At 34.0% G+C, this 15,205-nt stretch overlaps 2 pseudogenes; one reads left to right on the top strand and one right to left on the bottom strand.

The window, feature by feature from the left end:
- LOC109674816 (UDP-glucuronosyltransferase 2B4-like) overlaps window positions 1-15,205 on the bottom strand; it is a 722,912-nt pseudogene that overhangs the window by 302,253 nt on the left and 405,454 nt on the right.
- Window positions 6,230-11,936, top strand: LOC141411037 (UDP-glucuronosyltransferase 2B31-like; annotated as a pseudogene).

Below are 15,205 nucleotides of genomic sequence, written 5' to 3'. Positions count from 1 at the left end.
ATTTCAGCTCTTATTTTTATTATTTCTCTCCTTCTATTTGTTTTGGGATTTGCTTGTTCTTGTTTTTTCTAGGAGTTTGAAATGTATCATTAGGTCATTGATTTAGGATCTTTCAGTCTTTTTAATATATGCACTCATGGCTATAAACTGTCCTCTCAGGACTGCCTTAGCTGTGTCCCATAGGTTCCTGTAGGTTGTGTTTTCATTTTCATTGACTTCCAGGAACTTTTTAATTTTCTCCTTTATTTCATTGATGATCCATGGTTCATTAAGTAATGTGTTATTTAGTTTCCAGCTGTTTGCATGTTTTTTGTCTTTACTTTTGTTGTTGAGTTCTACTTTTACTGCATTGTGATCAGACAGTATGCATGGTATAATTTCTATTTTCTTATATTTGCTAAGACTTGCTTTGTGTCCTAGGATATGACCTATTTTGGAGAAGGTTCCATGGGCTGCTCAGAAGAATGTATATTGTGTAGAAGTTGGATGAAATGTTCTGTAGACATCAACTAGGTCATTTTGATCTACTGTATATTTTAGATCTTGGATTTCTTTATTGATTTTTTGTTTGGATGACCTATCTATTGATGATAATGGAGTGTTAAAGTTTCCCACAACCACTGTGTTGGCGTTTATATATGCTTTTAGGTCTTTCAGGGTATGTTTGATGAAATTGGGTGCGTTGACATTGGGTGCATACAGGTTGATGATTATTATTTCCTTTTGGTCTATTTTGCCTTTTATTAGTATGGAATGTCCTTCTTTATCTCATTTGATCAATGTAGGTTTGAAGTCTACTTTGTCAGAGATAAGCATTGCTACTCTGCCTGTTTTTGGGGGCCTGTGGCTTGGTAAATCTTCTTCCAGCCTTTCATCCTAAGCCTATGCTTATTTTTGTCAGTGAGCTGGGTCTCCTGTAAGCAACAAATTGTTGGATCTTCCCTTTTAATCCATTTTGTCAAATGGTGCCTTTTGATGGGTGAATTAAGTCCATTAACATTAAGTGTTAGTACTGAGAGGTATGTGTTGATTCCTGTCATTTAGTTGTCTAAGTGGTTTGAAGGATTGATTGTGTGTAACTAAGTTTAGGTTACTCTCTACTGTCTGGCTTTTTCTTTTCCTGTGGTTTGGTGCTGCCTGTCTTTTCATAGTTAAGTTGGATTTCACTTTCTGCATGCAGAATCCCTTGAAGAATCTTTTGTAGTGGTTGCTTTGTGGTCACATATTGTTTTAGTTTCTGCTTATCATGGAAGACTTTTATCGCTCCATCTATTTTGAATGATAGTTTTGCTGGGTAGAGTATCCTGGGGTTGAAGTTATTTTCATTCAGTGCCTGGAAGATCTTACCCCACACTCTTCTTGCTTTTAATGTTTCTATTGAGAAGTCTGCTGTGATTTTGATGGGTTTACCTTTGTATGTTACTTGTTTTTTCTCCCTTACAGCCTTCAATATTCTTTCCCTAATTTTTGAACTTGTTGTTTTAATGATGATATGTCGTGGGGTAGTTCTATTTTGATCTGGTCTGTTTGGTGTCCTGGAGGCTCCTTGCATCTGTATGGGAATATCTTTCTCTAGATTTGGGAAATTTTCCGTTATTGTTTTGTTGAATATATTATGCATTCCCTTCGCTTGCACCTCTTCTCCTTCTTCAATGCCCATGATTCTCAAGTTTGGTGTTTTGATGGAGTTGCTGAGTTCTTGCATTTTCTTTTCACAGTTCTTGAGTTGTTTAATTAATAGCTTCTCCAAGATTTCACTATAGGAGGCTCACTTTCTGCTTCCTCCCTCTAGCTGCCATCTTGGAATCCCCTATTTATTCCTATTTTTATAGCATTCACTTTCCCTACTTTTCCTGTGATACAATCCATTGTTCTCACCGCCAACTACTCTTTCTTCCCCTTCTCATCACCTCTCTCCCTGTGTCTTCACTTCTCCCTCATATACTTCCCCAACATGTCACCACACTACCCCTCCCTCCTACAAACACACCACCCACTGACTAGCCTACTGTACCAACTCTACACAACTTTATCCCCCTGCAATTCCTGACACAAGAACTCTCCACTACAACAACAGAAATATATCCAAACATGCATAAGGCTGCAAAACCCAGCAGTCCCTGTACATCTTCTCCCCATCTTCTCCTTTTCCTGCCCCCCTTTTAGTGCCACATTTACCAAGTACATAAATTTCTATATCTAGCCTAAAAACCATTATCCCCCAACTACCACTGATTATAGACATTATCACCAAGATACTATAAAACAAAGACATATGAATTAAAGTTGAGAACACAAAATATAAAAGAGGAGTTGAAAAAATATAAGGAAAACCTCAGAATAAAGAATAAAGCAGAAATTCTGAAAATAAAAAAGTCCCTTTAGTCAAACAGAAAGCACAGTGGAAAGCCACTCCAGCAGACTGGAATAAGTGGAAGAGAGAATCTCAGAACTCTAAGATAAAGTAGAAATTAAAGAAAAAACAGAAGAATACTTAGTCAACAACTTAAGAGCTGTGGAAGGAATATGCAAGAATTCAAGGACTCCATCGAAAGGCCAAACCTGAGAATCATGGACATTAAAGGAAGAGAAGAGGTACAAGTCAGAGGGATACATTATATATTCAATAAAATAATAAGAGAAAATTTCCCAAATCTCAAGAAACTTTTGCCCAACAGGTAACAGGAAGCCTCCAGAACACCAAACAGAACATCCACACAGTATATTATCATTAAAACAAGAAGCACATAAACCAGAGAAAGAATATTGAAGGCTGCAACAGACAAAAAGCAAATAATGTATAAAGGTAAACCCATCAAAGTAACAGCAGGTTTATCAACGGAAACCTTGAAAGCAAGATTGGCATTGAATGAGATACTTCAGGTACTGAATGAAAATAATTTCAGCCCTAGGATACCCTATCCAACAAAACTATCATTCAAAATTTATGGAGCAATAAAAAAATTTCTGATAAACAGAAACTAAAATAATACAAAACCACTAATCCACCATGACAGAAGATTCTACAAGGATTTCTGCACACAGAAGATGAAAGCACACAAACACCTAAGAGGACGGGAAGTATTAAACCACAGGAAAAGAAAAGAAAACTATGCAGGCAGTAGCATTGATTTGGTTGTACACAGTAAAATCCTTAACTAACAAAAGCAACAAATGGTAGGATGTACCACATACCTATCATTATCAACACTGAATGGGAACGGACTCAACTCCCCCATCAAACAATGCTGTTGGCAAACTGGATGAAAAAAGGAAGATCCAACAATCTGTTGTTTACAATGTTTACATCAATAGACATTGGCTAAAGGATGGAAGAATATTTACCAAGCCAATTGCCCCCAAGAACAGGCAGGAGTATCAATACTTATATGAGACAGAGTAGATTTAAAACTTACATTGGTCCAATGAGACAAAGAAGGATGATTCATACTAATAAAAGATACATTACATTAAAAGGAAATAACAGTTATTAACATATATGCATCCAATGTCAGTGCACCCAGTTTCATCAATCATATACTAAAGGATTTAAAAGCATACATGGACTCCAACACAGAGGTAGTGGGAATGTAATACTGCTCTATCACCAATTGATCGGTTATCAGACAAAAAACCAACAAATAAATCCTAGACTAAATGACACCACAGATCAAGAGGACCTAACTGATGTCTACAGAATATTTCATCTGACAACAGCAAAATATACAATCTTCTCAGCAGCCCATGGTACTTTCCTCAAAACAGACCACATATTAGGGCACAAAGCAAGCCTAAGCAAATATGAGAAAATAGAAATAACCCCTTGCATTCTATCTGATCACAATTCAATAAGACAAGAACTCAACAACAAAAGAAACAGGAGAAAATACACAAATAATTAGAGGATGATTAACACATTGCTCAATGATTAGATGGTCGTAGAAGAAATAAAAAGGCTCTTGTAAGTTAATGAAAATGAAAACACCACCTACAAGAACCTATGAATACAGCAAAGGCAGGACTAAGAGAAAAGTTTATCACCATGAGTGCATATATTGAATAGACAATGTGAATAAATGTAAAAACTATAAAAACTATCTGTGGTATCAAGAAAGTATAGAGCAGGAATATGTATATGGAGAGAGAGAAAGAGAGAAAAAGAGAGAGAGAGAGAGATGTAAAATTGTATAGATTTTAGAATCCAGAAATATGTCCACGCATTTCCAGAATTTGCAAATCAATAGGGACGGAATAGGCTAACATTGCCTAAGACTGTGACATTCCATAATTCAGCAAGGTGGATTTGATGACTACATTGTAAAGTTTTTATTTTAATTTTTAATAGTTTATTAAAGGAAAGGTGAAGCATCCGTTTCAAATTGTACAGAAGGAAAAAAGCCTTATATTGCAAATGTAGAATTTATGGAATTTCTAGTAAAACTAATCATGGAAGACACAGAAAATACAAAACATTGATTGACTTTAAATTGACCTGGCGACCCTTTGTTGTTGTTGTATGGCATCATAATTTTAATTCAGCATATGTTTCTCACAGGAGAAAGTCAAGTAAAGGTCCACTCTGCATGTGTCACAATCCTTCATGACTTGTTTCCTGGCAAGAACTGCAGGCAGAAGACCATGATATATAATCTAGACAGTCCTGCCCCATGACTTCCAGTGAAGCCTACGTTTCTAGGACAAAGAGAAGACCCAGTTCCCTTAATTGGAGACCAAGAAATGCTGAATTAGCATTTTTAGTTACCAATTTTTTTAGAACTGTACAAAAGTTGAGAAAAAAATCTGTTTTGTATCTATTTACTAACAAGATAAATAAAATCACAAATGGTAAAATATTTTATGATGGAAGATGACACTAATCTGAAATGAATTCTTGTGCTAATTCCACAATTCTTGGAATATATTTTCAAACTTTGCATTATAAATATTAATTTGGTGAATTATATGATGTTATATAATCAAAAATTTGAAAATAAAATTTAGTCGTAATTTCCATAATACGCTGATTAACCTGTATTTTTGTTTGAATTTTGGTATTATGTAAAGGAGACTGCAGACACAAGAGCCTAGTGTGGCCACTTTCCCTGAAGCCAGAATAAAATGTCATAAATATTTAAGTATTTAAGACATGTGAATTTTTTAAGAAACTAAAGCAGATACTTTAAAAGCAACTGAGGCCAATAGGAAAAGGGGACCAGGAACTAGAGAAAAGGTGAGATCAAAAAGAATTAACCTAGAAGGTAACACACATGCACAGGAAATTAATGTGAGTCAACTCCCTGTGTAGCTTTCCTTATCTCAACCAGCAAAAACCCTTGTTCCTTCCTATTATTGCTTATACTCTCTCTTCAACAAAACTAGAAATAAGGGCAGAATAGTTTCTGCTGGGTATTGAGGGGGGGAGGGGGAGGGGATGGAGTGGGTGGTAAAGGAGGGGGTGGGGGCAGGGGGGAGAAATGACCCAAGCCTTGTATGCACATATGAATAATAAAATTAAAAAAAAAGACATGTGAATTGCACATCAAGATTATTCAATATTATATGGGTAATTGCATTTATAAAAATAAATGAAAAAAAAACTTTTATAACCATTATTTATATTTTATAACATTATTTATATTGTGTTCATTAATCTGAGATTAAGGATAGAACTCTTATTATTATTTATTAATTTTGAAGTTGAATGTATACTTTAACTTTTTGACAGATTTACCCTTGCTTATATGCAGGAAGCTTTGGAGACATACAACAAATGTAAAAGAAGAGATACATTGTACCAAGATGTCTATGAAATGGACTTCAGTTTTTCTTCTGATAAATATGGTGTGGACTTCCTCAATAGAACCCCAACAGCCCAGCAACTAAGAGAAAGAACGGACAAATGGAACTACATAAAATTAAAATGCTTCTGCACAACAAAAGAAATGGTCTTTAAATTGAAGACAGCACCCACAGAATAAAGATAATCCTGGATGAACTTGTGCAGAGACAACATGAAGTGACTGCCCTGATATCATCAATGTCCATTTATATTGATCCCAAAAAATCATCTTCTATTAAATTTGATGTTTATCCTACATCTTTGAACAAAAATAGTTTTGAAGATTATTTCAAAGAACTAATCAATGAATTGGTATATAATTTTCAGAAATATTCACTTTGAATATATTATTCATAACTGCAAAAACTCTACAGGGATTATTCTGATATTATGGAAACACAGTGCAGAGATATAATTTTAAACAAGAAATTTATAACAAAACTACAAGAGTCAAGTTTAGATTTTCTTCTTGCACATCTCATGGTTTCTTCTGGTGAGCTACTGGCCGAACTACTGAACATCCCTTTGTGTACACTTTCCATTGCCTTCCTGGCAACACCCATGAGAAGTACAGTGAAGATCTCCCTTTGGCCTTCACTTTCCATGTGCCTATTATATCTGAACTAACTGATTAAATGACATTGGTAGATTGGGTCCCCTCAATACACTGAATGTTCTATACTTTGAATTTTGGTTCCAACTACTTGATGAGAAGAAGTGGAGTCATTTTTATACTGAAGTTCTAGGTAAGCTGTATATTTTTAATTTTCACTGTAAATTCCTAATATCCTGTCCCTTTGAAGGTGGGTTTGTGAGAACATATAATCAAAAGGGGAAATGAAATTATAAATAACCCTAAATCTCAGAAGTATTGTGAAATGCTTGCATCATGGAGTCATTTAGAACTCCATGGTCATCACTTGTTCAGAAGGACTCCAGGAAATAATAACCCTAAAAACTGAACCACTGCAAATTTTTCATTGAAATTATGCATCCCTTTACTATGCTTTTCATGTATCTTAAGGAATAGGAATTATAAGCCTCAGTATTGACTTGATGATTATAACCATGTGCATTAATTTCTCACAACTAATTTATCAGCATAATTCTCTATGTGCCATTAAGGAAATTGGTTTATGTTGTGTAGATAAGTTTCATTAATTAGAAATTAAATGTTTATCAATAATATCATGATATGTCCTTCTCCACTAAATAAATACTATTTCTACCCCTAATAGAGAAAGCTGTATTTTCAGATTTTTTATATTCTTTGAAAACAAAGGACAGTAAGTATCTTGCCAACATTATTGCAACTCATTTCAGGAAATCACATGCCATATTTCAAAAAAAATTTCCTCATTATCTTGCCTTTCATATTCGTTTCTCGATTCAGGGAGACCCACTATATTATTTGAGACAATGTAGAATGCTGATCTATGTCTTATTCGAACATACTGGGATTTGGAATTCCCTCTACCACCCTTACCAAATTTTGTCTTTGTTGGAGGACTCCAGTACAAGCCTGCCAAACCCCTGCCTAAGGTAAACCTATTCCTGTTGTTGTGATTGCTTTTCTCTGCAAGTTTCCTTTTTGAAATTGCTGTACATTCTTCATCCAGAGTGTCTGAGTTGTGAGAGAACTATGAGAAAAGAGATGATAAGGAAAGATCAATAGAGATCACAGCATATATCCTAGAATACTTGAATAATTAAGGTGAGAGAAAAACATGTGCAAAAACAGGTAAAGAGATGAGATGAAATGGAAGACACTAAAAACAAAAATTAAATTAAATATATTAAAAAATGATCCAGAGAGCATCAAAAGGACAGTTCTCAACAGCTTCAAATTTACTTTAGTAGGATAATGATAAATAAGGAGTCAAATGATGCTAGAGAGATAAGGTGGAAAGAAACAATTATTAGGAATTTGAAATATTTATTTATGGTGTTGGAGAGCTAATTTAATCTGCTATCCATCACAGACATACAATGAGGTTTTCTTTTTAAAGGATATCTCAAAATACATTCATCTTATTGGATTGCAGAAAATCAAAACAATCTAAAGGGAAAATATTTAGGAAATTGTTGTAAGAATTAAACCAACAGATGACAGAAACTAGACCAGAAGGTTCATAGAAATAGGTATACTTACTCATATCTCAATAGTCCAACCTCTTATTGTGTTATATGGAAAAAACTTGATTAATGTAGACAAAAGACTTAAAATGACCCTCATAATTAGTGATTCAGAGAGATAGTGACTACTGTAATAATTATATTTTTATGGACCATTAAATTTTATCATTTGAAACTCTAATTGCCCAAAAAGGTAGGGGTAATATTTAATTTGGTTATTTTTAAAATGATATATTTTATTATATGCAAAACAGTGCTATTTGCAGGAATTTGAACTATGTTCTGTCTTGTGAAATAGAAAGCCACAATATGGGTGGAACACACTACCATCTATTTTCTCTTCTGACATAGCAAGCTCAAGGCTCATATATCAACTTTAACTATAATAAATAATAAATAATATTAATTTGCCAATTTGGGCCTGATATCAGGGCAACGTGTGTCAAAGATAAACAAGCCCAGAAGAGTATTATTATGCATTATTATGCAGTGAATAATAATGACAACAAACAAATCATTCCTCAGATATCCTACTTGCATCATCACACCTGATTTAGGACAGTTGTAAGTATTATAAATAAAGTTATGTAACAAACTAACTGTAAGTCCTTACAAAGAGAAAATGGTTTAAGAATTAGCACAATTGTAAACTAAGGGTGTGGACAGAACAATTTCCAAGATCACTGTCTAAGGATTCAATTTCTTTTCCTCCTGTCACAGGCACATGAACATACACACATAGTCACAGAAATATGCCATTTATGTCATGTTAAACATCTCTTCCCAAAGACAATGAATCATAGTCATTACACAGTAATTCTGGTAACACTTGATTTTTCTCTCCTTAGGATCTTCTCAAAAATGTTTTCTGTCTTGTTGCTCTGTTTTAAGGGATCAAATTCTTTCTTCATAGGAAATGGAAGACTTCAGGCAGAGCTCTGGAGAAAATGGTGTTGTGGTGTATTCTTTCAGGTCAACGGTCAGTAAACATGATAGAAGAAAGGGCCAATGTGACAGCATCAGCCCTTGCACAGATTACACAAAAGGTTACAAAAAGTGCCTATATCCTGGACACTAACATAATGAGTGTGCTAAACTATGAAAAAGATTGGAATGGAAATCAATATTTAATTGTTGAATTGGACATGGCTCAAGTGATAGAATGTCTGTCTAAAAAGCACAAGCCCTGAGTTCAAATTCTCTAGTGCCAAAAAAAGGAAATTGTTATATCTCAAATTCATCTTATAAATGATAAAACAGAAATATAGGTGGCAAATGATAAAATTGTTGAGAGGGTGTTTTTATTGAAAATAATTTGGGCATTGTTGTGAACCAAAAGATTATACTTACAGGTGCAATGAGAAGTTAGTATGAGAATGGAAATGCAGGCAAATTCTGTGCTATTATTTTTTCCTCTTCAATGCACAATTCCTGAGAGCACTGGATATATTATAGAAGTTATCAGAAAGTAACCAAATGTTGATCAATAATTGGACCAGCAATAAAGTTAAGCAGATATTGACAGGAAGCTGATTTTCTTCATGCATTTTCGGCACCCAAGATAAGCCTAGATTTTTCACTCAAGAAAATTTTAGAATAGGTTCAAACAGCTAATTGTTCAGGGAACTATTTGGAGAAAAGTACGATAGAATTCACCAATGATGAGTCAATGACTACCATCTATGAAAATTTAGAGAAGGAGAAAACACCTTGCCCTGGTGAACAGGACCTGGCCAATGTCTTAAACAGAGGAATATAAAAGAAAGTGTGAAGATTAGACTTGACAATGAAGTGGACCCTATTGTTAAAGTCTATCACTCAGTAGCTCAGCTTCTGACACATCAGGCTATATCACTTTCTACTTGAAGAGAGAGAGGGGAAAGGAGAGAGCCAAGAGGAAGCAAATCTTGTATAGGAAGAAATTCAGGAGCCCCCCTCCCTCCAAACTCAATGAAGTTCATTAGCAACTTCTTGTTCAATATATAGAGTACACTTGAGTATACTTGTAGTATGTGCATGTTTATTACCTACATTTAATTTCTTGTCTGACATCATCTTCTCCCAATTACCAAGAATAAGTTATTTTCTGTAAACGTAATGTGACTTTACCATTAACTTAGAATATGGAAAATATTCTTACAAATTATATTGCAGATTATAAGGATTGAATGAAATTCTGAAATTCAGTTCCTTAGTTGTTAAAATGGATTAAAATGGTCTTGATGTATAGGAAACTTTCTTAATAACTGCTCTGTAGATTTTGTACATTGTAGTCTTCATGACTCATCAATATCAAGGTATTAACGGATGTGTGAAAAAATTTACTAACATCACAGTTTTGAGGGTTTCTTTTTCAATAATCACTTTGTTATCCTTTTTTGTCCTTAAGAAATTTCCAAATCTACCTAAACTCATAAATTCTCCATTATTTTGAAATTGCCAGATCAAGTTTTGGGAAGTATTGATTGATAATTTATAATCCGTAACTAATAGCATATTCCTTTTAGTTAGAATAATTTATTTCTCACAAACAGGTGACCGCATCACCTTATTCTTTTTGTATATCAAGTGGGCACATAAAAATTCCTTCCCACATCAGTCAAAAAGGAAATAACATGGGAATATAAAATTTATAAAATGAGAGTGAACTAAAATACACAAAGCAATGTAAATATATAGCCAATTATTTCTAATTAGGTAAAGTTTTCCACACTGGAATCACATTTACTGCTTTATATTTTCATAAATTCTTGAGTTCATTATCCCACTTTTCTAAACTATTATGTATGAATATCATGACTATATTGTCCTCAATTGATTAATAAGAAAGTACAGGCATTGTAAATTATCTACACTATGTCCTGCAGTCCTTTAGAAATACTTACTATATTAAAATCTTTTATCTTAATTTTCTCATCTGCCATATGAAAGTTGTGCAACTGATTTTTCACATTTATATAAGTCAAGGATAGTATAATGAGAAATTTCAGTCAAATAATAAGATATAGTTAAATAGTAAGATACAATAAGATATATATCAGCAGGTTCTATGGAGACATATAAGAAACCAGACACGTTATGATTTAACACTCAGCTATGCAAGTGGATCCCCCAGAATGACCTTCTTGGTAAGACTCTGGAAAACATCAATTAGAACATAAGAAACAGCCACTCAGAAAGGTAATGATACCACAGAAAATAACATGCCATCTTTTCTTACCATAGCCTGTACATTTTCCATTAAAATAAATCCTCAAACTTTATCAAGAGATATTAACACAATTCATGATGAAGTATGACTTGTGTTTTCTCTCATCCCTGTACCACATCCATCCCACTTCTACTGCCTTGGACATCCATCATGACAAAATTAATGACCTCACTGCTTGTTTATGACAAAATACTTCCAAATATGCCCACAGATTTTTTTAAATTTGCACATTCTGTGAATTTACAAAAGCTGTTCTCATCTTTTACCTCTTACCAATATCATTTTCATTTTTCAATTTTCAAGTCACATACAACCATTCAGTGATCACTTAATTCTCCAGGAGACTTAGGTACTTCTTGTACTAAATTATAAAACAATTTCAATGCAGTATCATGACTGTAATAATCTATTATCTAGACAACATTACCTCTTAATATTTTTAAAGATTTCTACTTCATCGCTCTCACTTCATTTCTAAAACATATAATTAATAATATTATGGAAATTCACCCACAAAAAAGGTTTGGTCGTCCAAAAACCAAAGCTTTGATAACTGATGGTAGAGCCAATTACATCTATGAGGCAATGCATCATGGGATCCCTATGGTTGGCATTACCTTATTTGGGGATCAACCTGATAACATTGCTCATATGAAGGTCAAGGGATCAGCTGTTAGAGTGGACTTCAACACAATGTCAACTACAGATATTCTCAGTGCCTTTGAGACAATCATCAGTGACCCTTCATGAGTAAAATTACATTCTTTTTTAGGTAGTATGAGAAGAAAGGTAATCATCATTAGTGAGTATGAGTTTCATCCCTTTTGCAGGAAACTTTTTTTTGAAATAATTTAAGTTATTCAATCCATTTGAGATCTGATTTAATTTTCAACAAGAAAGTTAGCAAAATTTGTATTTGATATCATAGATTACATAGCAAATCACTTACTGCAAGAATTTCTACAACACAATTAATTGTGGATAAAAAATATTTGTAATAAGGACAATACTTTTAAAATATGATTTAGTCTATGTAAGAAAGGAATGATGAACTTGAAAAATGACAATGTTTTAATTATATAACTAAAATTTGCAAATATTAATCTTCTGCTCAAAAATTCACTTTAGTATTATTTTTAGAATTTATTAATAATATTTAACACATAAAATTTGTTAGGATAATTTTGAAAATTCAAATGCACATTTTTTTAAGTCTTGCAACTTTTATATGTTACCATTCGCTGGTAAATGGATGGAATTGGAGAACATCATTCTGAGTGAGGTTAGCCTGGCCCAAAAGACCAAAAATCGTATGTTCTCCCTCATATGTGGACATTAGCTCGAGAGCAAACACAACAATGGGATTGGACTTTGAGCACATGATAAAAGCGAGAGCACACAAGGAAGGGGTGAGGATAGGTAAGACACCTAAAAATCTAGCTAGCATTTGTTGCCCTTAACACAGAGAAACTAAAGCAGATACCTTAAAAGCAACTGAGGCCAATAGGAAAAGGGGAACAGGTACTAGAGAAAAGGTTAGATCAAAAAGAATTAACCTAGAAGGTAACACCCACGCACAGGAAATCAATGTGAGTCAATGCCCTGTATAGCTATCCTTATCTCAACCAGCAAAAACCCTTGTCCCTTCCTGTTATTGCTTATACTCTCTCTACAACAAAATTAGAAATAAGGGCAAAATAGTTTCTGTTGGGTATTGGGGGGGGAGAGGGAGGGGGTGGAGTGGGTGGTAAGGGAGGGGGTGGGGGCAAGGGGGAGAAATGAACCAAGCCTTGTATGCACATATGAATAATAAAAAAAAGGAAAAAAAAATACAAGTTGATGTATTAATAAATAGTTATCAATGTGAAACCAGTTAAAATAATGCTTCTCTCTATAAATATAATTGTGTAAACATATAATTTTTAATATGTACAAAACATTTCAAATATAATATTTTGCAAATGTTAAAAAAAAGAAGATTTTTTATCATACTAATACAAAATGTGATATGATATTAAATCATTTTTCATGTATGGAATTGCTGCACTGACACTGGCACTAAAAGAACCTGTGTCAACTGATATTTAACTTAACTCCTCAGTAACGTGATAAAAACAAGATTTACAATGTATCATGGAATGATGTTAAAAAGGTTCCAAATGTAAAACATTGGTGAGTTCAATGTACAGCTAGAGTACAAATGCAATGAGAAGAATGAGTAGTGATCAATGAAAATGTTGCCAGTTCTGACCACTTAGTGTCACTGAGTCAAAGAACAGAATATGACCTTTTTCAATTGTCTTGATGATGGAGATGATATTTTAAGGAAGGTATTATCATAATTTGAGTAGTTCTTTTATTTTTTAATTTAATTTTTTTTAATTTTATTTTTATCAGTTTTACATTTACTTACATGTATATACATTGTTTGTGTCATCTTTCCTTCCCCGCCCCCCTCCTGTGGGAACCTGTTCCACCCTGTGGTTCTCCAATTTTGTTGAAGGAAAAACATAAAAGATAATAAGAAAAACATAGGATTTTTCCTAGTTTGAGATGAAGATAACTATACAGGAAGATTACTTGTGTTGTTTCCATACATATATTATAGCCCAAATTGGTACATCTCTACTAGACCTCTTCACTACTTCATAGTCCCCTTCCCATAGTGGCCTGTGCCAGTTTAAGATTATTATATTAGCTCCTCTACAGTAAGCACATCAACCACATTCAAGTTTTGGTTTCCTTCCCTTTCCCTATCCTTCCCGTGTGTGTTCTCCCCCTTAATGTGTGACCCATGTCTAATAATATTAATGCATTTGTTTTAGGTCTATAATCTGCAAATAAAGGAGAATAGGTGATTTGGGGCTTTTTAAGCCTGACTAAATTCACTTAAGATGATGTTCCCTAGTTTCAATTATTTACCTGCAAATGACAATATTTCATTCTTGTTAGTGTCTAAATACAATTCCATTGTGTATAAACACCACATTTTCTTAATCCATTCATTGGCAGTGGGGCATCTTGGCTATTTCCATAGGTTGGCTATTGTGACTAGTGCTGCAACAAACATGGGTGTGCAGGTGCCTTTGTAATAATCTAAGTTGCCTTCCTTCAGGTACAGACCTAGGAGTGGTATTGCTGGATCATATGGCAGATCTATGTTTAGTTTTTTAAGAAGCTTCCATATTGTTTTCCAAAGTGGTTGTACTAGCTTACATTCCTACTAGTAGTGTATGAGGGTTCCTATTTCCTCACAACCTCACCAATATTTGGTGGTTGTGGTGTTCTTAATGTAGCAATTCTAACAGGTGTGATGTGGAATCTTAGAGGGGTTTTGATTTGTATTTCCTTTATAGCCAGGGATGGTGAACATTTTTTCATGTGTTTTTGGCCATTTGGACTCTTCCTTTGAAAAAGTTCTGTTAAGTTGAGTTGCCCACTTCTTTATTGGTTCATTGAATTTGGGGGAGTTTTAGTTTTTTGAGCTCCCTGTATATTTTGGTTATCAGTCATTTGTCTGATGTATAGCTAGCAAAGATTTTCTTCCATCCTGTGGGTGGTCTCTTCAATTTAAAGACCATTTCTTTTGTTGTGCAGAAGCTTTTCAATTTCCTGTAGTCCTTCTTAGTTGCTGAGCTGCATGACTTCTATTGAGGAAATCCTTGCCTATACCTATTGCTTCCTGTGTATTCCTTGCACTTTCCTGTACTAACTTCAAGGTTTCAGTTCTAAGGTCCTAAATCCACTGTGAGTTGATACTAGTACAGGGTGACAGGCATGGATCTAGTTTCAGTTTTCTGTAGGCAGATAATCTCTTTTTTCAATCAGTTTTCCGGCAACAATTATGGAAAAGCCTGTCTTTTCTCCATTGTAAGTTTTTGGCAACTTTGTGAAAAATAAGGTGGGCGTAGTTGTGTGGATTCATATCCAGGTTCTCTATTCTTTTATACTGGTCTTCATATGTGTTTTTGTGCCAGCAACATGCTTTTTTATTGCTATGGCTCTGTAGTGTAGATTGA

This window comes from Castor canadensis, chromosome 9 (genome assembly GCF_047511655.1).
Source record: "Castor canadensis chromosome 9, mCasCan1.hap1v2, whole genome shotgun sequence".
Lineage (NCBI taxonomy): Eukaryota > Metazoa > Chordata > Mammalia > Rodentia > Castoridae > Castor > Castor canadensis.
Note: the sequence above shows the minus strand (reverse complement) of the source record. Positions and strands in the feature narration are given on the sequence as shown.